Source organism: Acomys minous, assembly GCF_964271855.1.
Source record: "Acomys minous genome assembly, chromosome: 3".
NCBI classification, from domain to species: domain Eukaryota; kingdom Metazoa; phylum Chordata; class Mammalia; order Rodentia; family Muridae; genus Acomys; species Acomys minous.
Window position 1 is genome coordinate 43,133,043 of NC_140485.1, and position 23,555 is coordinate 43,156,597.

A 23,555-nucleotide genomic window follows, 5' to 3' on the forward strand; every position below is an offset into this window, starting at 1 on the left:
ACTACGTGAGACTCTGCCCCAAGATAAAAATAGTATGCTTTTTCTAAAACTAAACTTCAGTTTACTTAAAGATTGAGTATTTTGGTGAAAGATCAAATTTCACTGCTAACTAGCCGGATGTAAATAGGATGTCTAGGGACATTTTGGCATTTAGAAGAGAACTTGAAATAATTCAGAGAAGTGACTTTAACCAAAGTAGGGATAAAATGAGATGTGTAAAGACTATAAATATATCTAGGAGCCTGTCACCAGAAAACGCAAAGACTGGGAATGGTGCTGTATACCTTTAATCCTAGCAGAGGCAGGCGGAGCTCTGTGAGTTCGAGGTCAGCCTAGTCTATAGAGGGAGTGCCAGGCCAGCTAGGACTACATAGTGAGACCCTCTCCAAGAAAGAAGGAAAGAAAGGAAAGACCAATCCAAATCTCACAAAATGTGTGTGCTTGTGCGTGTGTATGTGTGTGTGTGTGTGTGTGTGTGTGTGAGGCACATGTGGAATTCAGAGGACAGCTTGTAGGAGTTGGTTTTTTTCCTTCCGCCATGTGGGTCCCAGGCATCAAAGTTGTCAGGTTTGCAGAAAGCACTTTTGCCCACTAAGCCACATCACAGGCCCTGTCCTAGAAGCCCTAAGGGCACAGCTCTCTTTACAGTTCACCCACTCCAACTTCAGCTACAGCTAACCAGCTCCCTGCCTCCTGTGCCCTAGAAGAGCTGCGTAGGTCACGAGGTATAAGAATAAACTCAAACCCAAGGTCTCGTTCCTAAGCACCTGGCATTTTCCCATCCCCAAAGAATCCGTTAGCAGGCCGGGTTTTGTTGCTGTTGCGGCTTGTTGTCATTGTTACAAGGTTGTGCGTGACTGAACTTGCCACTTCTGTTGGTGAACACAGCTTGGCCTGAACGGTCCCAATGTACTTCCTCATGCGTTACACCATGGCTCCTGGACTCCAAAGGAAAGAATGGGGCGGTTATTTACCTGGAGATGGGCTGTCAGTGTCTAATATAGAGCAACTGGGGCTGCTTCCCTGGACTAGGTGTGAAGAGACAGAAGAAAGCTGGGGACAAAGCAAGGAGTCCCTACTTTGGAAACACAGAAAATTGTCATGCTATCTCAGTGGAATGTCTGAGGTAAGAGGGTCTGACTTGTGTGGTCTCCGGTCAGTGATGAAGGTGATGAGTTCCTATTCTCACTGAATCCCTGTTCTCTCTTCCTTGCACATAGACAGGGTGGCAGGAGTGTGGATAACTCTTGACCACACATTAGTTCCTAGCTTATGAGTTGCTGTGTCACGTTCTTGCTATGCAGTGCAAAGTAGGCGTAGACTTGATCCTTCTGTATCAGCATCCAAAGTGCTAGAATCACAGGCTTTGCCACCAGGAACTATCCATCTGTCTGTCTGTCTATCTATCTATCTATCATCTATCTGTCTGTCCGTCTGTCTTATATTTATCTGTCTATCTGAGACAATATCTTATGGAGTCTAGGCTGGCCTGTAACTTCTAATGAGTTTCTGGGGGACTTGAACTTACGTCCCCATGCTTATGAGGCAAGCATTTTATCTACTGAGCTTTCTTCCCAGGCCTAAACTTCACAGATTTGGATCCTTCTTGCAATCTGTTTTAGAAGTCTTTTCAAAACTGTGTGTATGGCTGGATGCAGTGGTGCATGTCTGTAATCCCAACACTTGGGAAGGCAGAGGCAGACAGATTGCTGTGAGTTTGAGGCCAGCCTGGCCTATAAAGCGAGTCCAGGACAGCCAAGGCTATACAGAGAAACTCTGTCTAAAAAACAAAATGAAACAAAACAAAACAACAACAACAACAACAAAAACACCAAAAAAAAAAAAAACCCCACAAAAAACCACAAAACCCAAAACCTAACAACTTTATGTATGTACTTGTATTTGTATGTGTACACACAAGTGCCACTGAACACATATGGAAGTCAGAAGACAGCTGTCCAGGGCTGGAGATTGCAGCCATGTGTCACCATCTGTGCTTCTACTATTATTTGAGAGGACTCTAAGCTCTACTGTCCTTTTCAGGATGTTTGTCTTACTCGTGGGTTTAGATGAAGGCTTCTCAGGCACATAGTCCTTCCCGCATTAGCCTTTCCAAAGAAGTTTTATGGGTACATATACATTTGTGTGTGTGTCTGGTGTATACATGTATGCACACGTGTGTGGATGCACTCATCTGTGTGGATGCTCCTGGAGGCCCAAAGTTAATATCAGCATCAGGGTATCTTCCTCAATTGCTCTCTACCTTATTACCTTAAAAACTTGACTTATCTCTTTTGCATGTGTGTGTACACACACCACAGCCCTCCTGTGGAGTCAGAGGACAGCTTTCAGGAGTAGGTTCTTTCCTCCACCATGTGGGGCCTGAGGATCATACTCAGGCCCATCAGGTTTGGCAGCAAACACCTTTTACTCACCAAGCCATCTTACTGGCCCCATCTGAGTTTTTGAGATAAGGTCTCTTACTGAAAAGAGTTCTTTTAAATGTGTTTTTAGTAGCCTACTATCTTCCACCATCATGAAAGCTAAGATGTCATGAAACCTTCTGATACCCACAGCAGAGGTGGCACACATACCACACCTGTAATCACAACATGCAGAGGCAAAGGCAAGGGAATCACTGCAAGTTCAAGGATATCTGTCAAGACAACATGAGTCCATGTTCCTGGACCTGGGTCACTCTTAGCTCAGAACCAACCAACCAACCAATCCACCAATCAACCCACCAACCGACCCACCAACCCACCAACCCACCAAAGAACCAACCCACCAACCCATCAACCCACCAACCCACTAACCCACCAACCCACCAACCCACCAACCAACCAACCCACCAACCAACCCACCAACCAACCAGCCCACCAACCCACCAACCAACCCACCAACCCACCAAAGAACCAACCCACCAACCCATCAACCCACCAACCCACTAACCCACCAACCCACCAATCCACCAACCAACCAACCAACCAACTGACAAACCCAAAACACCCTTTGAAGTGAGCTCTCTGCTTTGCTTCTTAAGCTCTCTGGATTTCTGTTAACTGAAGTGCAGGACGAGGCTGGGGATGTAACTCAATGGATGAGCTCTTGCCTAGCTAGCACCAGGCACTAGGCTAGGCTCCCTGCCCAGCACTACAAAAACAAACAAATATGGAGACAAAAGAAAAGGACAAAGCAGAGGCAGGAGGATCTCTTCAAGTTCCAGGCCAGCCTGGTCTACGTAGACAGCTCTAGGAGAGCTAGGACTACATAGAGAGCCTTGTCTCAAAAACCCAACACAGTACAAAACACAGAAAAGAAACTACAGAATGTCTGGATGGAGAACAATGCAGAAGATGTGGGTGCTGGCAGGCCTTTCATCTAGATGAGCTGATGCAGGTGGCCGGTGAGTCAGTCAAAAGGAAAGGTACATCTGAGCAAAACCTACAGGAACAGTATGCTGAGGAGTCCAAGTATCCATCGCCCATGGAGACATCTTTGTCATATAGGGAAAAGTGTTAGTGTTTTCACTATTTTAGAAGAAATGGGGGAGGTGGGTTAATTAGGGCTTTAGGAAACCTCTGGCAAAGAGTGATTATACATCTTTAAAAAAAAAAAAAAGATGAGAGCCGGGTGTGGTGGCGCAAGCCTTTAATCCCAGCCCTCAGGAGGCAGAAGCAGGTGGATCATTGTGAGTTTGAGGCCAGCCTGGTCTACAAAGTGAGTCCAGGACAGCCAACACTACACAGAGAAACCCTGTCCTGAAAAAAACAAACAAACAAACAAAAAGATGAAAGGGCCGGCAAGATGGTTCATACAGTGAAGGTGCTTGCTGGTAAACTGGAGACCTGAGTTCAGTCCTGAGTTCATTAACTTCTTTGTTCTGGATTTACTGGCAGGCTTCCTGGCCTACCCAGCATTTGAGTGTTGATAAGGTCACACTCAGGGCCTCTCCTGGGCAAGCACCTTACCTGATGAGCCCTCTTACCAGCTTCCTGATATCATATTACTTTCACCTTTGATAATTAGTAAAACTGGGTTTTGTTTATTTTGAGACAAGATCTCACTAAATAACCCTGCTTGGCCTGGAACTCACCAGCCTCTGTCTCCCAAATTCTGGTATTAAAGGGTTGGCTGCTTGTTTTTCTGCTTTTGTTTTTTAGGTTTTTTGAGACAGGGTTTCTCTGTGTAGCCTTGGCTCTCCTGGAACTTTCTTTGTCGACCAGGCTAACCTGGAACTCAAAGATCAGATGCGCACCACCATGGCCTGGTCTGTTTTGTTTTTCTTCCGAGACAGGGTTTCTCATGTATTCCTGTTTGTTCTGGGACTTGTTTTATAGACCATGCTGGCCTCGAACTCAGAGATCAGTGAAGGTCTGAAGGTCAGAGGACAACTTGGCAGTTGGTTCTCTCCTGTCACTAAGTGGATCCTAGTATAGAATGCAGATAGGAGCAAGTTCCTTAACCCTCTAAGGCATCTTGCTTGCCCTGTTTGCTTTTTTTTTTTTTTTTTTTTTTTTTTTTAAGAGAAGCAGAACTTTGGGCTACAAAGAGTTAATTACTTGGTGGGCTTTTTACTTATTCAAATATGGGCAGGAGCAGCTGGCATTGAAGTTGTTTTTTTTTTCTCTCCCAGCTGCCCCTCCCAGAGGCCTAGATAGTCAAAGTTGGTCTCCAGGAAGACAGTAGATTATTTGCATTAGGAAGCCGGGACCTCCTGCGAGGAGGAGAAATAAGCCTCCAGATAAACTTCCTCCTTGGTTTGTAGTTAGGGAGCTCACTGGTTAACTCTGCTTCTTCCACAGCCCTGGAGGTACAAGGACCAAAGGCAAGAAAGAATACCTAGGGTCTGAAGTGGAGAAAACACAACCACAAACCTCCTCAAAGCCCAAACTTCCTTGAAGAGCGCTGTGGGTGGGTTGGTGGTGACTCAGGCTATGACAGAGTTCCAAGGTTTTTCTGGAAACTGCAGTGCTTTGAATAGAAGCCTTAGCACACGGTGTGCTGAGGCAATGCTGGGGGCCATTCTCAAAGCTGACACCTGTGTGCGGTACAGTAGACGTGGCCACAAGGACAGTGCAAGGAAGACTGGCCCCATCTGGGCGGCGTGCCATCGGCCAGGTTTCCGATGTGTGTGGGTGATGTCCAAGGACTGTGCCTGCTTGCAGGCTCAGTTTGTGGACAGCTTCTGTCTGCATACATAGAAAATCTATTCTTTCAATTTATAAATATTTATTGAGTTCCTATTCTAGGCTGCGGGGGATCAAACAACTAACAAATGACATGCGCACGCACGTACGCACGCACGCACACACACACACACACACACACACACACACACACACACACACACACACATCCTGCAGAGGAAGACAGAAAATGCACATGAGCGTATCTAAGATGGCTGGCCCTTGGGAGAGACAGAATGATGTTGCGTTCTGCTGGGCCTGGTGCAGGCCTGTGATTTCAGCAACTTGGACTGCTGAAACTCACAAGTTCAAGGCCTGCCTAAGTTAAAGAGTGAGTTCAAGATCACCTTGGGCACCTTAGCAAGACCCTGTCACAAAGTAAACCGTAGAAAAGGGGCCTGGGGTATTGCTCAATGGTAGAGCAGTGCTTTGCACTAGGTTCAGTGTCTGGTATGGGGGGGTGGGGGCGGGGGGTGGGGTGGGAGATGGGGCAAAAATCAAGACTATGTTTGAAAAGGTGAGGGAGTGCTTGGAGGGAAGCTGTGTCTCCAGGCACCCGAGGGAGAAATGACCAGAAGGAGAGAAATCAGCAGACAGTGTGGGTGCTCCAGTCCTTAAGGCGCTGCTTTAGGCCTGTGTGGCTTTTGGCTTTTTACTATGATGGAGACTGGCAGTTACTGCAAGGATAGTTTGAATAAATAGAAAAACAAAGCAAAATGGATTCCACTGAGGATTTTTTTTTAAACCCAAAGACTGCTTTGATCACACTTTCTCCTCCCTAAGCACTTCTCTGGCTTCCTTTGCCCTGGGATAGAGTCTTGAGCCACACCCAGGCCTGGCCTCTACCTTCCTCTGCTTAGACTTACCTTACTTTCATCCCAAACTCAGTTCCCCAAGGTTTTTCTTCTCTACTGTTTTTTTTTCCTTTATGCCTTTTGTACATCTAATGCCTCAGAGTTTTCCCCCTCTTCCCTTTCTTCCCTCTGCTTCCCTTCTCCCTTCCTTCCTTCTTCCCTTCCTTCCTTTTCATTTTTTGAAACAAAGTCTCTTGGAAGCTGGACGGTGGTGGCACACACTTTTAATCCCAGCACTCAGGAGCCAGAGGCAGGGGGAATCTCTGTGAATTCAAGGCTAGCCTGGTCTACAAAGTGAGTTTCGTACACAGAGAATCGGTGTCTTGAAAAACAAACAAAACCAACCAACCAACCAAACAAAAAAACCCCAAACAACAATTACTCCAACAAAAGGGCGAGGTCTTATGTAGTCCAGGCCTAATTGTGTGGCCAGAGATACACAGATGACTATAAACTTCTCATCCTCCTGCTTCTACCTCACCAATCCTGGGACTTCAACTGTGTATCTTTGTGTCCTGTTTTATGCAGAGCTGGGACTGATCCCAGTGTTTTGGGCATGCTGGGTAACCACCACTCTGTCCACTGAGCTATATCTACAGCCCCTCTGCCCTTCCAGTGTGTGTGTGTGTGTGTGTGTGTGTGTGTGTGTGTGTGTGTGTACTTACATGTGTGTACATGTGCCCCAGGCTCACTGATTTGACTAGACAGGTTAGGCAAAGGCTCCTGGGACTCTCTTTTCTTCCCCAATGTGGGGGGGCTTACTGGAGCTGGCTTTGAACGTTCCTGCTACAGACTGAATTTAAGCCTTTAACTTTAGAACTTTCTAGACCTTTTAAAACTTTTTGAGACAGAGCCCCATGAAATTGCTCAGGGTGTCTTTGAACTCACTCTGTAGCCCACGCTGTTTTGAACTTGTGGTCTTTCTGCTTCAGTCTTCCAAGCAGTTGAGATCACAGGCCTGTTTGGGTTTTTTCAATGCCCGTCTGAGCTCTGAATAATACAAAGACCCTTATATTTATTAAAAGCTTCAGGCACTATAGCTGGGCAGATTCTGAACTATGCCAACCTGACAATATTGGCTTGGCCTACTTCCCGGCCACATAGCCCATTACCTGCCATCTTGGTCTTGCCATGGCTACTCGGTCTTCATCTGTATCTGAATGATGACTCTTTTCTTTTTGGTCCCCACCTGAGACCTTCCATCTGGGATTTGAAAGTTCTGCCTTAACTCCCCAGCACAGCTATTGGTTCTTCAGCTCTTTATTTGACCAATCAGAGGGTGATGGGAAACAAGGTTAACAACATACCAAGACAAGAGTTGCTTCATAATATTGACAATGCCAAAATCTGGACAGCAACTGGATCTTTGGGTACAGAAATCAGCATTTGAATACACAAGCCACAAAACATCCTACAACATATCCCCCTTTTAGTCCAATAAAAGGCTCATTCTCTAGTATCAATAAACTATGTAATAAGAACAATTATAAAAACTATCGGGTAAGAATTATATGCACAATATCCAGAGCATTTGTATTTGGAAACCTTGGCTAAAGTACTCTACTATCTATCATTTCTTGGTGAGTTCAAAGTTATGTACTTAACTCATTTTCTATCATGGCCTATATTTATCAATCTAAAATATCTTTTTTAGACCATGAAACACTTTCTTAAATCCTAAACAACTTAAGCTTAATTGTGAGACTGTAACTATCTAGTCTTCAATCCCATCAGAGATCTAAGAATGACAAATAGTATCTGAGTAAACAGGAAGTGAGGAGCAAGCAGCTTCCAAAACCATAGAAATGACAGAGACAGCGGGCTGCCTGGACAGTAGTTACCCAAGGCTCCTCTGCAACATTGGAGCAACCATCTTTGGTCTTCTGCCCCAGTATATGACAGACTTTTCTGTGAAGCAGGAATTATGAACTTTGTTTTGGCAAAGCTCAGCAGTCAACTTCTTCTGTGTCCTGCTTGTCCACAGCTTGGACAGCATGCTGTTTGCCACTGAGGCAAGGGCAGTTTCTTGCCCAGTGGCTAGCTTAGCAAATTTGAAGCAAACTCCAAATGGAGGTTCTTTGTTGCCCATCATCCTCTTTGAAGCAGAATGGGGGTGCTGCCAGGAACAGATATATCTCACTGTCAAAAAAGAATTTTATTAATAAAACATCTTTAAATGCCATATTCTGTAGATCTCTGAGGTTTTTGAACACCATCTATCTATTTTACTATATGATTAACTTTGAAAGCATATACAGGAGGCTAAATAAAGCTTATTTCTGTAATTATCTAAACTAGTACCTAACAAGACTGTCTTTAAGTTTGACTGAATGACTACTAACTTGCATTTCTTAATTATCCTAAACAGCTTGCAATACCAGCTTTCAAGGACTAGAACATTACACTACATTTGTAAATGAATTGCACAGGTACAGTTCCTTAAAACAAGATTTGGAAAATAAATATAATATGTTGCAGCAAAATATAACCTTAAATTTGTATCAATATACAAAATCCAATCCAACGTAAAATATTTGAGAATAGTAGTTTGTGCTCTTTCGTTTAAAAGTAGATTCAGTACTATACCCTTTTATCATGTCATTGCTATATCCTCATTTTTCTTTTCATCCCTTCTCTTTTCCCTTTAGCACCAGATAGGAGAGAAAGACGGATAGAGAAAAGAAAAAGAAACAGATCCCTGAGTCTAACCTCCTATATTATGTTTCCTCTCTGACCAAGACCATTAACAACTTGCAACCAACCCCACTTAAAACAACAACAAACATCTACTACTTACTGAGTGACCAAAACTCACCCACTCCATTTTTTGGGAATGGGGCATCATTCTTTTAAAATTGCTTCCTGCTGTCTAGGTGCAACATCTTTTGGGGGCCATAAAAATGTGATAATGGTGAAGTCTTAACTAACTAGCTACCTGTAACATTTGTCGTCCATTCTCTCTGTGTGATAGGAAAGTGCCAGGAGTTAATGAAGTACCCGATGGAACAGTCTGTGAGGTCGGGTGATCTTTTTTGTTTTTTGTTTTTTGTTTTTTGTTTTTGTTTTTGGAGACAGGGTTTCTCTGTGTAGCCTTGGCTGTCCTGGAACTCTCTTTGTAGACCAGGCTGGCCTTGAACTCACAGAGATCCCCCCACCTCTGCCTCACTGAGTGCTGGGATTACAGGCGTACACCACTGCGCTGGCTGAGGCTGGAGGGACTTACCTAGCCTTGTTAAAACTGTCCTGGATGCAAATTTTTGAGGAAACAGCCATTGAGGCAGTCTGTGAGGCTGGATCACCTGGGCTACTTGTTTTGTCTTCTTTGGTATCTGGTCCTTTTGCTATGTAAACATGCTCTTAAAGGTAATGTACACTTTTTGCATCAACACAAGCACGAAATGTGCAGTGTGCACAATTCAGCCGAATATGAGTCTCTGCTCTATGTTCAAGCAGGTGAAAGGCATCAAATTTTATAAGTTTGCTTGGACTGTATAACTAAGTTGCAATATAAATCTCCATCCATGCCATGTGAAAGGATGACATGATTAAGTCTTTTATTGGCTACTAGAGACATTTTCATGCCTCAGCCAGTCACAGAGCTGTTTCTGTGTAGAGGGATTAGCTTTCATATTACCTGTTTTGTTCTTGGTTTCGTCCTTCATGTCTTCAGCCAAGATTTTCAGGAGGTTTCCCCGAGTCAAATTTAATCTTTATTAATTTTGAAGCTAGCCACAGCTTTTCTTTTCCTCTTGAAAAAAAGACAAAGCCTCTACCCCAATGCAACATATTTCCTGCCTTCCATTGTGAAGATAAGATATCCTTAAAATAAATAGGCTGATTTAGTTCAACAGTTTTTTTCCCCAGCATCCGATGTCTTTCAGCAGTTGTTGGTTTTTGCTCATTAGCATTAAAAAAATTTAAAGTTAATAAAGATTATGTAATCTATCTCTGGGGGGTTTGTTACCCCTTTTTATTTATTAAGCATCTCTTTTAGGAAGTACAATTAAATCTGTTTTTTTTTTTTTTTTGAAGTTTTATGTTTTATAAAGTCAGAGCTGGCTGAGCTTCAGGGGTACAACAACAGCTCAAGGAAGGGTGAAGCTGTCTGTTGGTCCCCACCCCCACGGGTCAGGGTCAGGGTTGGGGGTTTCATGCCTTTGAAGGCTGAGGCCTCTCATCTCCCAGGCAATGCTCAAGCAGGAAGAGGCGTGGTTGCCAGGAGAGTGAAGCTCCTGAGGCTCCCACACAGCCGGATTCTTCTACCGACTCCTGTCCCTTTCCTGCACAGCAAAGGCCCCAGGAGCAGTGAAGGGAGGTGGATGGGAACAGAGCACCAAGGGAAGAGGCCTTCAGCCCAAGGGAGGAGGGGAATGGCCTTCAACACCCCCTCCAGCCCCTGCACCTCCCCACTGAATTCACAGCATAGAAAACACCTCTAGTCCAGGGGTCCAAAGGGGCAGGCAGGTAAGATGGACAGGGGCAGTGAAGACTAGAGCAGGCTCAGGAGGGGAGGCAACAGACACTTCTTCCAATCCATGGGAGGAGACGATGCGGCAGCTGATAGTGCTGTTGGTGGTCATGGCATTGAGCTCCCACCTGATGTCATGAGGCAAACAGGTCCGGTCCAGGTTATACTGAACCACGGCCAGTTTGCACAGGGTCTTCAGACTAGGGCTAAAGTCCAAGATGTGCAAGTCAGAATGATGTATGAGGTCAAATTCATCTCCCAGGCCTTCCTCGGGAGAGGGGCTGGTACCCCCAAAGAGGACAATCTTATCACCAACAATACAGCAACACCAGCGCCGGCGGGGACATCGTCCTCTTTCCCCATTGGTTCAATCTTTTTCCAGGTAAAGGACCCAGAATTAAATTTCCATAGATCGTGGAAATGCTGGTTCAGCCTTGCATTATAGCCTCCAAAGATGTACAGCTCTCCTTTGTAGCCAAAGGCTGAATGGTTCCTGCCTCTCTCTGGCAGCACCAGAGTGTGTGGACAGTCGAGCCAGGCCTCAGTTCTGGTGTCAAAGACTCGAATGTGACTACAGTAAATCTCATTATTGGAATGTAATGGTTTAAAGAGGTCAGTAAGGCCACCCAAAACATACATTTGATTGCCCAGCATCGTGGCTGAGAGGAAGTCCCTCCAGCGTGCAGGATTGCCCTTTGTCCAAACAAGGGTCCATGTCATGGTGCTGATGTCTAGCTTGTGAATGTCATTGGAAAAGCAGTCTGCCAGCTGCTCATATCCCCCCAAAATGTACATGATCTTGCTCAGGACACAACTGGATGTCCATCCCGGGCCCCAGGAACTGTTCCTGACACTCGGGGTGTAGACCACTTGTGAGTATTGACATCAAAGGCACAGAGTACGTTGCAGGCCCCTTCAGCGTCATTGCGTCCACCCCAAAGGAAGACTGTGTCATCGATGAGGACAACTGAGTGTCCATACCGCATATAGGGTACAACAGGAGCCTGCCCTTGGACGGCAGGCCTCACTGGGGGCAGCTTTGTCCAACGCAAGGTCACAGCATTGAAAATGTGTATCTATCTGACGAAGTGTCTCGTAGTCTTCACCAGAGCAGTAATCCCAAAACAGAGTATATTCGGTACCCAACGGTCATTGCAGCATGGTTCACCTTGCGTGGCCCACCCTCCAGATGCACTGTCCACTGTAACATCCCCTTGACCAGTACCCCGCGTGGCCTGCTGCCTCTGCTACTTGCCAAGCCCGGCCGGGTGGGACTGTAGGTCCTCGCGCTGCCAGCAGCCTAGAACCCGTTGCTTGCCAACCGATTCCTCTGTCCCCAATGAAATAAAAATTAAATCTTTATATAATTGCTTGTCCTGTAGGATTATGTGGTATACTTGTAATATGCTTTATACTGTAATATGCAAAAAGCTTCCATTTTACTTGAGACCTTTTGCTGGAGAATTGTCACTCCTAATGTGTACAGATATTTCCGTAATAGGCGTAACTTCCAATAAATGTGTAATTACAGAGTCAGCCTTTCCAGAACATAAAGCAGTTGCCCACTGAAATCCTGAAAATGGTGCGGGGTATGGTGGCGCACACCTTTAATCTCAGCACCCAAGAAGCAGAGGCAGGAGGATCTCTGAGTTTGAGGTGAGCCTGGTCTACAAAGTGAGTCCAGGACAGCCATGGCTACACAGAGAAACTTTGTCTCAAAAAACAAAAAACAAGAAACAAAAAACAAAAAAACAAAAAACAAAACACACACACACACACACACACACACACACACACACACATACACACAAGAAATCCTGAAAAATGTATCTATAGTAGGGTGCACATACTTTACATTTCCAAATTCTACAAAAGAAACACATTCATTTGCCAATTTCATTTCTTTGGGCGACTTTAGGGTTATTTCCAGCAGGTAATGAAGCCTTGATTATACAAAGAACAAATAAGCCATTTTTAAAAAAGATTTATTTATTATTTATACAGTATTCTGTCCACACGTGTGCCTGCCCACCACAAGAAGGCACTAGATCTCATTACGGGTGGTTGTAAGCTGCCATGTGGGAATTGAACTCGGGATCTTCGGAAGAGCAGCCAGTGCTCTTAACCTCTGAGCCATCTCTCCAGCCCAAGCAGGACATTTTTAAAAATAGGTCCCAAGGCTTGTCACTAGGTTATAGAAAAAGTTTTCTTTAAGCTTCTACTATTTACACGATGCCGTTTATGTGATAGCGTATAGTTCTGATTTTTGAACTGGAGCTGTTGGCTTAGAACTACATTAAAATTTTTAAAATTGATTTATTCAGATTACTTCTCAATTGTTATCCCCTCACTTGTATCCTCCTGTTCCTCTCTCCCTCCCTCTTTCACCATATTCCCCTCCTCTAGGTCTATGACAGAAGGGGACCTCCTCCCCCACCATATGGTCACAGCCTATTAAGTCTCATCCTGGTAACCTGCTTATTCTTTCTCTGAGTGCCACCAGGCCTCCCCACAAAGGGGAAGTGGTCAAATATGGGGCACCGGAAGAGCTTTTTTTTTTTTTTGGTTTTTCGAGACAGGGTTTCCCTGTGTAGCCTTGGCTGTCCTGGAGTAGCTTTGCACACCAGGTTGACCTTGAACTCACAGGGATCATGCCTGGCTAGAACTACCTTTATAATGTATATTTTCTGATTTATAACTTGATTTATTGGCATCTGTATAAAAGGCAGGAGCTTTAAAAATTGGTCCTCTCACTATACAAGGAAGAACCCAATTAGCTCTTTTTATAAACTGAAGACGCTTGCTCTTGGGGTATTTGTTATTAATTTCTACCAAAAGATTATTGCAAGTTCTTTGCCAGTTTTCATTGATTACCCATAATGAGGTAATTTCAGCATTGGTATAAGGACCGACCATCTTTGCTAGGTCTGTTCCGGCTAATTGATGAAGTCTTAGTCTCCCTTTCACAATCAAATCAAAAGCCTTTACTATTCAGGCTTTTAATTTCTTACTGTTTGTGTGCTAAAAAATATCCATTCTAGCTGAGCATGATGGCGCATGCCTTTAATCCCAGCACTGGGGAGGCAGAGGCAGGAAGATCTCTGTGAGTTTGAGGCCAGCATGGTCTACAGCCATGGCTCTGTGCAACAGAGACACCCTGTCTCGGGATGGGTGGTGGGTGGGGTCAGGTGGGGGAAGGTCCATTCTAAGACATTATCTTCTCTCTTCATAAGAATTCCTGTGGGAGAATGAACAGAAGGCAAAATAACTAAAACACAAACCAGCTTTGGATCCAAGTGGGCCACGTGAGCATCTTGTAATTTCTTTTCTGCCGGGGCCAATTCTCTCTCAGCCTCAGCTGATAGTTTCCTTGGTCTATTTAAGTCCTTATTACCTCGTAAGGTTTGAAATAAATTACCTGGTTCTTGGGTAGTTTCAATTATGGGTTGGAACCAGTTAATATCGCCCAGCAATTTTTAAGAATCATTAAAAGTTTGTAATTGATCTTCTGATTTGTACTTTCTGTGGCCACATTTTCTGAAACCCTATCTTATATCCTAGGTAATGGACAGAATTTCCTTCTTGTATTTTTTCAGGAGCAATTTGTAATTGACAGCAGGGCAAATTTTTCTTTATTGGATCAAACTTTTTTTCTAAGGTATCTCTCTCTGAATCAGCGAGCAAGATATCACCCATATGATGGCAAATTATAGATTGAGGACACTGTTTATGAATTATTTCTAGCAGCTGTTGGATATAATACTGGTACAAGGTAGGACTGTTTAACATTTCTTATGGCAAAACTCTCCATTGGCATCTCCTAGTTGGCATGGAGTGGTTAAATGTCGGCACAGTGCAGGCAAATCTCTCCATCGTGTTCTTGTAAAGGTATAATTTAAAAAGCAGTCTTTTAAATCAATTACTATAAATGCCATGGCCTAGGTAATAAAGGAGGCAATGGAATTCCAGCCTGAAAAAAGTCCATTGTTTGAATGATTTCATTGATTGCTGTCAGATTTGCTAACATCCTCCATTTTCCAGATTTCTTTTTAGTGACAAATAGAGGAGAATTCCAAGGGCTGGTGGACTCTTCTATATGTTGAGCCTCCAGCTGCTCTTTGAGTAGTGGTTCTAGTGGCTGTAACTTCTCTTTTGTCACGGGCCATTGCTCATTGCTCATGTCATGGGCCCAAATAGCCCTGCCAGTCAAACACCTTAGTGGTAGGACTGTAGGTGTTCTGTCAGCAGTGACAGAGCCAGCCTCTTCATGTCCTGTTTACAGATAACTTGGATAGCCAGCAACTGTTCTTGATAACATCTCCTATTTTATAGTTTGTCCCTGAAGTTGGGAGGAATACTAATCTGTGTTTCCCACTGTTGCCATAGCTCTCTTCCCCATAATTGGCTATATCAGTGACATAGGGTTTTAATTTTCCTATTTGACCTTCTGGTTCTATACATTTAAGCCAATTTATCTGGGATAAAGTTCCTACCCTTAGAAATTGAATATTTCCTCCTGAAGAGCCCAATCTGAAGGCCAAGATTTTGGTGAAATTGTTGTTACAACAGCTTCTGTGTTTACCATACTTTCAATTTCAATACCTTTAACTTTGGCCTCTGATAATTTATAGAAATTTGCCAAAATGCTAGTTTTTTGTTTGTTTGTTTTTGGTCTCTTCTACGTTCTTTGTTTTATCTGTTGGAAGCTGTTCCAACTTTGATATCTGGGTTGTTAATGTCTATCTTCAGTGCAGTGTTGTTTAATTATTCTGTGTGTGAGTTTGAATTTGATATTTGAACTTTCAAGAGCCCCCTTTGGGTGTTTCTTGACAAGGTGTTACCCTATTTGGCCTTTGCTGATCTGTAGTCGTTAGTCCCATGCTAGCCTTTGACACATCTTCTGCATATTTCTGAAGGCTCAGGTCTTCTTTTTGGCTCTGCCTACAATGTCTTTTCAAATGATCTTGCTTACCACAATTAAGATATCTGACAGTTCGGATTTTTTCAAAAGCTTTAGAGATCACATCTCCTATTAAAGTTACACCATATGAATGAGATTCAATACCAGCTGCATTTCTAATCCGTTCGTCTATTGGCGCCGATCTTGCCTTTAGAGGCCTGATCGCCATTTTGCATTTAGCAGTAGTATTTTTGAAAGTCAAAGATCCTATCAGTGCTTTCCTGACTTCTGGGTCTGATACCCTTCTATTTAGAGCTGAAGTCAATCTTTGTGAAAAGTCAGTGAATGTTTCTTTTGGACCTTGCATAATCTGAGTAAATGGTTCAGACCTTTTTCCTGTTTCTTCAACCTTCTCCCAAGCACTTAAATCTGCTGTACGACATAATGCCAAGGCGCCTCCTCATATTCAGCTTGCTTCTTCTGTTCCTTAGCATAATGACCTTTACCTAGCAACTAATCTTGGGAAATATTGATACCCCTGGCTCTATTTCTATGTTCTATCTTCTAACCTCTCCCTGCCCCCCCCCCCCAACATCCAGCAACCATGATCGCCATTGTAACTGGGGACCAGGTTCTTTTTTTTTTCCTCCTTTATTAATTTATTCTTGTTACATCTCAATGGTTATCCCATCCCTTGTATCCTCCCATTCTTCCCTCCCTCCCAATTTCCCCTTATTCCCCTCCCCTATGACTGTTCCTGAGGGGGATTACCTCCCCCTCTATATGATCATAGGGTATCAAGTCTCTTCTTGGTAACCTGCTGTCCTTCCTCTGATTGCCACCAGGTCTCCCCGTCCAGGGGACATGGTCAAAGGTGAGGCACCAGAGTATGTGAGAAAGTAATATCCCATGGGGACCAGGTTCTAATATTGCTTTTGTCATATCTTCTCAGTCTTGGGGGATTATTCTATTTTTGAATCACCTAGGAAATTAGTATTTGCAGTGAATGCATACTGTATGAAGTGACGCTTTAATTTAAAAAAAAATCTAGCACAGCTACGGGATGCCATCCAAATTCTTCATAGTCTTTGGGGTGTCTATATCTGCTGGTGCTTGTTTTATAGTAACTGGATAAGCTTAAGGTTGGTTTTCTAACAACCTTTATACTTATTAAAAGCTTTAGGCACAAGAGCTGGGCTGGAGAGGTAAGGTGAGACCCAATCCCACACAGAAGGTCTCAGGTGGGGACCAGAGAGAGAAGAAGAGTTGCCATCAGGACACTGAAGAATAAAGAGTAGCCAGGACAAGACTAAGATGGCAGGTAATGGGTCACGTGGCCGGGAAGTAGGCAGGTCCAATATTGTATCAGACTAGCTCAGGATCTGCCCAGCTATAGTGCCTGAAGCTTTTAATAAATATAAAAGTCTTCATGTCATTATTCAGAGCTAGGGTGGGCATAGAAAAATGTGTTTTTATAACCTATATTTAAAAATAATTTGGAACTATGAGAGGGCAATTTGTCTTTCCGAACTCCATTTTTTTGAGACTACAAAGCCAGTCTGTATTTTGAGATGGCTTGGAACTCAAATGTAGCCAAGCTGTCTTGGACTCTGGAAGATTCTTCTGGACTACTCATATTACAGGAGTGAGGCACCACACCCTTTTTAGAACCATTTTTTTAAAAAATGAATTTAACAAAATATGGCCACTTCAGTTTTTTGTGTTTGTTTTGTTTTTTGAGATAGGGTTTCTCTATGTAACAGCCCTGGCTGTCCTGGACTCGCTTTGTAGATCAGGTTGGCCTGGAACTCAAAGATCTGCCTGCCTCAACCTCCAGAGTGCTGGGATTACAGGCATGAGGCACCATGCCTGGCTTCATTTCAGGGTTTTGAAAGGTTATCTATGAGTTCCAGTTCAGGTTGGATTTGAGAGAGAAGCAATTAGGTAAGGAGACAATAGGCTTACTGAGGAAGAGGGCTTGCATTAAGGTTTAGTTATTTAGCAAGCTTTACTGGGAAGTTTTAATTTAGGTACTGTATTTAGATACTGGCAAGGCAATGGTTAAAAGAAAGGTGACAGAAATCCTTCCTGGAATTCATAGGAAGGGGGTGGGATGAACTACTCAGCAGAAAGGCAACTGGGAAAGTCTTCCATTAGAAGGCTAGAAAGATGCGTGCAAAAGTTCTGAAAAGTTAGGTCATTTAAAGGAGTATTTTCCCCGAAAGATTTGATTTTTATTTGTCTGGTTTTTAGATTATTGCCTTAAAAGAAACCCAAAGTAAATGCTAAGGAAAAAAGAATGACTCCCTTGTTGCCCTCGTTTTGAATGTAGATGATAATTTTGAAGGCCAGGTCCTCTTGCCTCCATCTCCCCGGCGCTAGGATTACAGGCATGCATCGCCACGCCCGGATCATGTACATGCTTTTTCTAAAAATCAGTCACTTTTTTTTCTACTTTGACTTTTCATTGAGTATTCTGTCTTGAATAAAACATCCATCACTGAAAAAAGTATTTTCAGTGGCCTCGAGGCATAATAACCCGTTTCTCTTTTAAAGACATTCTACACAACCCTCTTCGAATTTGAAAGGAGAAGTAAGTATTGCAGCAAGTTGACACTCCCTTTACCCTGTTCCAGATGCTGCAAGAGAAAATGTATGGAGAAATACACCAGCAAACTCAATCCTCCTAGTAAAGATATGAAGAAAGCAAAAGACACTTCCATTAGAGACAAAGGTGCTTGGGTTGCTGAAATGTTAAAATCTGTCCAGAAGAAAAGGACCCAGACGAAACAGGTGGTTAAAATAGGTTTACAGCAACGAAGGGTTGCTTCGAGGGCTACTTGTTTCCTGGGGAGATGGAGAGATGGGGGTGGAGACTAAGGCTTTGCTCTATAACCTTGCTCACGTCATCAAAACTTGTCTAAACCCTTGTCTTACTTAGCATAAGAGTTTGGCCTATGCATCAGTAAGGTTCTTTCATCTCAAATTCCATGGTTCTATGATTACGTGGGTGGAAATGGACCATTCTGTCGATTTCTTAGTTTCCAGGAGCGAAGAAACTAGCTTGGGTGTGGAACTAACTCGATGGAGAATTATCAACGCAGAGGTGGGCAGCTTCCCAATGACTGTGGAGGTGCGCTTGGAAAACTTCCAAGCGAGTCCTTTCCTCGTTCTTTGACATGGTGTGACAAGTCTCCTGTTGTTTCGAATGGGGGAGCGATTAGGACCTATTTTAGACTGAGATTATTCATTTGGCCAAACATTTTTCTTTTTCTTTGCTTTTAAAAGACTCCTAAGATGGCAAGAAACAGATTCTAAAGGGGGTGGGCAAGGAGAATTAGGATGGGCCACCTGGAAAGGCCTGTAAAATTCTGCTTCCGCATCTGAACCCTTTCTTTGGGTTTTAGGATCGTCCTTTAAATGTGTATTTTTGGCAGAGTGGGCCGGGAGTCAGGTTCCGAACTGCAGAGGAGGGCTGACGGAAGCCGTTCCCGCTGGAGGGATGGCGTGAGAGCTAAGGGTTGGATCCGATCGGGCCGCCTGGCGGGCTGAGAGCGTCAAGGGCGCGGCTGCGGGCGGGCGGACCCCGGGGAGGGGCTTCGCGGAGGCGCCGGGGCCCTAGCCGAGCGGGGCTGCCCGGGCTCCGCGCGCAGAGCGGCCGAGCGGGCGGTGGCGCTGCGGAGGCGGCGGCCGAGGCCGGCGGGCGCGGAGGAGGGGCCCAAGATCGGGGCGGCCCGCGGCAGCTGCCGGGGTGACGACTGCCGGCAACGCGGCGCCCCGAGGAGTCCGAGCCGCAGGCCCCGGCGTTGCGGCTTCGCGAGCGGCGGCCCTCGTCCTTGTCTCTACCCCGGGGGGCTAGGGGAAATGGGCCCTCACTGCCGCGGGCCCTGCATCCCGCGCTGCCCGTAGGCCCCGGTGGCCCGCCGGCTTGTCACTGCCCCTCTCCCCAGTCGAGCCATCCCCACCCCAGGTCCCCGGGAAGGAAGATGAGGGAGACGGGCCCGGCGATCGGCAGCCAGAGAAGCAGCAGCAGCAGCGGTCGGGGGAGGGTGTATCGCCGTTTCCTCTCTGCCGCCAGGACAAGATGGCAGCGGCCGCCGAGAGGGGCTGAGCCCCGGCTGGGTGGCGCCGCCTGCTGAAGCGCTTGGCTCCGGATCCCCGCACGGCCCCCGCGACCCACCCCGGACATGCTCAGGGCTGCGGCCGCCCGAAGCGGGGAGAGCGCGGGCCTCTAGGAAGGTAAGGGAGCCGGGCAAGGGCGGGGAGCTCGGCAGCGTCCCGGGCCCCGGGGTCGGGGAATCCTCGGAGCGTCGGTGCTCCGTTTCCGCCCGGCTGCCGAGTGCAGCCGGCCCCGGGCGGTTCCCGAAGGCCAGCGCCACGCCAGGCCCGAGGCGGCCGGACGCGGGGATCACGCGTGCTTTTCGCGCGCGCTTGGCGCAGCCTCCGGGAAGCCGCCCTGGCCGCGCCGGGCGGTCCGGGCCTTCCCCCCCAAGCCAAGATTGCGCAACGGCTCTTCCCAGCAACCGAAGTTTTGTTTGGTCCCACGGGGGGCCCCCTGTTTCGGCTCGGCGGCTCTAGGCCGTCGCTACGGAGACCTCGTTCCTTTCATTGATGGGAGCGAACACCTAACGTGCACGCAAGGCGCCGGCCGGAGCGCCCAAGCCCGGTGGCTGCGCCTGGGAGGCTTGGTGGCCCTGTCACCAGCGTCGCCGGGCGGCGGGTTTCGAGGGTGTCAACTCTGGGGACGTGCGTGCGTGTGATTGTTGGGGAGGAGAAATGTGATCCGCGGCTCCGCGTCCCCAGCGGCGGCGGGAGGAAGGCGTGGCGGCCGCGCGGCGGGGCTGTTGCCGGCTTCTCTCGTTACGGTGGCGGCGGCGGCGGCGGCGGCGGCCCTCTTCCCTTCGCGCTGGGGGCGGGGGAGATCGGCGGAAAGGACTCGGGACCAGAATGTCTGTTTTCCTGTTTAGGGGGAGACGGCTGTTGTAAAATGGTATGAAGCCTGTTGTTTCCCAGTCTTATCTGTGCTTGAGAGATTGCGCTGAAGGGTGTGTGCGTAAATTACCTTGGACCTGTTACAGAGTAGTCACAACACGTTCGGTCCTTGAACCGTGTTTTCACAACCTCTGGCTGGCCTGCTAGGGAATTTATTTTTCCACCTGTCAGTTCGCTGCTTATAAGGAGCTTCTATTTAGACGCAGCAGCAGCGGTTTTTTTTTCCCTTCTTCTTCTTCTTCTTTCTTTCAGGTTTCAGATTATGGCCCAGTTTACAGGGAAAACTCATGGTTTTACTGTCAACTTTATTTTGATGTCTTTTTGGTACAGGGCTGGAAAAGTTAGGTGGAAAACCAGTCTTCGTTTCTATGTACCTCTGAGTTCTTGGGAGATCTGCTGGTTTTTATTTTTCTGTTTTCTGTTTTAGGTTTCTTCTGTAAACTACAGCCTCTGAAGTGGAGGTACTTCAAACAATTTCACGATTTTATTTACTTGGTGCTTGAAAAAAATGTTAACGTTTTTTTTTTTTTTGTTTCCTGATCTGATTATGAAAAGGTTTCTAGGTCTTGTTGTTGTTGTTGTTGTTATTGTTTACCAAGAGAAATATTTTAATGCTTATCTACATTTACTGTTTCAGAAACTGGGCAAGTCTCACCATATGTTTGATAAGTCTAGATTCTGCTTAGGTTTGCAACTGGAGTGCTAATTTTATACAATGAGCAACGATAAGGTTTAGACAGGTCATGATTAAGCTTAGTATTTTAAGTAAACAAAATACGACTGACCTTTAAAAATTGTTTTGCTGTATTGATTTTTCTGTCTTCATGACACTTAACAGTAATTGAAATTTAACCAAACAACCCGAATATTTTTTAATTTTTAAATTAACAAGATATTTCATGGTTATATTTATGGCTGTATTCATAAAGTGTAGGGAGCTCTCATTTGTGAAATTTAGTGCTTAACCTGTATCAGTTTATTTTTCTTGAATTATTTTGATTACTTCTTAATTTATTATGGTAGAGATATACAGAAATGTCTAATTTTTCAGTGTTTGGATATTTCATTGTATTTTGGGGAGAATTTATTTCTTAGTTCCTCCTTTCTACCCTAGGGGATATATTTGCAAAGAGAAAAAATATTTTGGAGGATAGATGAAAACAAAATAGCACCAGTGTTTTAAACAGGTAAGATGAGCTTGAAAGCTAGAACATAACTGGCCATTAAATGTTTTAAATTTATATTTGGACATTGCTGACTACAGTAGCTAAACATACATATTAGGCACGCAGATCATAACATGGTGAGACAGTCTTAGCATTTTGTCATAATGCCTTTTTCCATTGAACTAGTCATTATCTTGTTTATAAACCAGCCATTGGCTTCTGGGCATGGGGTTTTTAGAGTCTCATTAAAGTAGATGGTTTCTATGAGATAATTCTTGTAAACGTGCTTGAGAAGAAGCTGAAGATTATACTCTGTTAATTTTTTGGATGATCTGTCATAGGATACCATAAAGTAGGGTTGCAAATTACAGAGGTTGATTGCTGTAGCACGTATAGCATTTGTCACATAGATGTTTGTTTACTGCCAGTGCTGAATGCTTGCTTGCTTGCAACTTCAAAAAGCAATAGCTGTCAAACGACCTGCCTGATTGAATTTTTGTTTTTAAATATTTGCTGCATGAACACCAAAGGCATATGGAAAAGAGGAAGGAGAAAATGTCAACCTCATAGTGTGGAATTGTTAATCAAGTGCACATCCATTTAAATAGAATAATTGTTGGCATCTATGTTGCAGTGACTTTTGAAGTTAACTTTTTTGTTTTTGATGTGGAGGAGTTAGTTCCTACTATTGTACAGTTCTCATTGCAACAGTTCATCCAGTATGATAAGGTCAATGAGACTTGCCCTGTTTATTGGTGGTTGGTTCAGTGGCATAGAAACATTGTTTCCATTGCAGCTTCACCTGAGCTTGGATAGGAAAAGATGTCATGAGGATGCTCTAAGGATGTTCCAAGAACTTGGAATTTCTCTAGTTTCCACAAGTTGTTACTTGTGCCTTGTAGTTATTAGAGCACACAGGCTAATTTTGATACACAATTATATTGTTGCTGCCAAAGTAAACATTCCGGTGTAAAATTTGTGGGTTGCAGCTGTCCGGATTTCTTAACGTCCAGAGTTCAGGTTTAGTGTTGCATGTTTAAGTTGGAAGCTGCTTCTGAAGAGGGACTCCAAGAGCTTTGTTAGGAGGAGGAATTTTATAGGTGTTTGTGTAGAAGTATTGCCCCTCCTCCACTTCAACTAGGCTGTAGTATTCTTTTTGTGTGGGAAAAGAACTTTTCAGAACACTTATCAGGAACAACGTTTGCATGTGACGTAACTATATGATGAAAGGAATTTTCCTGGCTCTGGATCCATCTGCTTAAAAGTTATAACCTTCCCCTAGTACCTTTAAAAGGTTAGAACTGGAAGAAGAATATGTATTTGGAGTAGAAGTTTTGAATCAGGGTAGGTTCTTTTGTTCTTTTGGGTTTCATGAAGATAGGGTTTCTCTGCATCCTTGGCTGTTCTAGAACTTGCTCTGTAGACGGGTTGATTTTGAATGCGTAGAGATCCGCCTGCCTCTGCCTCCCAAGTGCTAGGATTAAAGATGTGTGCCGAGCCCCACTCCCCTTGCTTTTTCTGCACCCAGGTTTTCCTGTGTAGTCCTAGTTGTTTTGGTACTTGCTCTGTAGACCAGGCTAGCTTTAGATTCTGAGATCCGACTGTCTCTGCCCCTAGAGTGCTGGGATTAAATGCATGTGCCACTACTTCTCTGTTTAATTTGCTAATTTTTTTTTTAAAGCAGTGTACTGTGTGGCCAATTTATGGAAGCAGTTAATTTCTTTGGGGTGGCTTGGTCTAATTAAGAGTGGTTTGGTTGGGGAAAACAACATTGGAGTGCTTTTTCTATACAGCTCTGTTGTTCTTGTGGCTGTTAGTCATTCTCTAAGACTCAGGTAGACTATAGACACAGTGAGGAGGTGTGTACATACACCCAAAACAACACCAGCACAAAACAGTATAAAAGTTAATTGCTTCTGGCATTACAGGCCCTTTAAAAGGTCTCAGATTACAGGTTTCTCTGAAATCAGAAGGGCAAAGAGCATG

At 44.8% G+C, this 23,555-nt stretch overlaps 1 protein-coding gene and 1 pseudogene across 5 annotated transcripts in view; one reads left to right on the forward strand and one right to left on the reverse strand.

The window, feature by feature from the left end:
• Nucleotides 1-10,458: 10,458 nt before the first annotated feature.
• On the reverse strand, nt 10,459-11,721 carry LOC311593769 (kelch domain-containing protein 3-like; annotated as a pseudogene). The gene has a single exon. The product of its transcript is annotated as a kelch domain-containing protein 3-like (transcript).
• A 6,918-nt stretch (nt 11,722-18,639) lies between these two features.
• HIPK3 (homeodomain interacting protein kinase 3) overlaps nt 18,640-23,555 on the forward strand; it is a 72,286-nt gene continuing 67,370 nt past the window's right edge. Inside the window, exon 1 of one of the 4 annotated variants that reach the window (XM_084774632.1) lies at nt 18,640-19,650. The gene's annotated coding sequence lies outside the window, so the exon portion shown is untranslated. Of the gene's footprint in view, nt 19,651-19,899; nt 20,402-20,842; nt 20,865-21,569; nt 21,591-23,555 lie in introns of those variants that run through there. The other 3 variants (XM_084774633.1, XM_084774634.1, XM_084774635.1) reach the window with 3 other exon arrangements.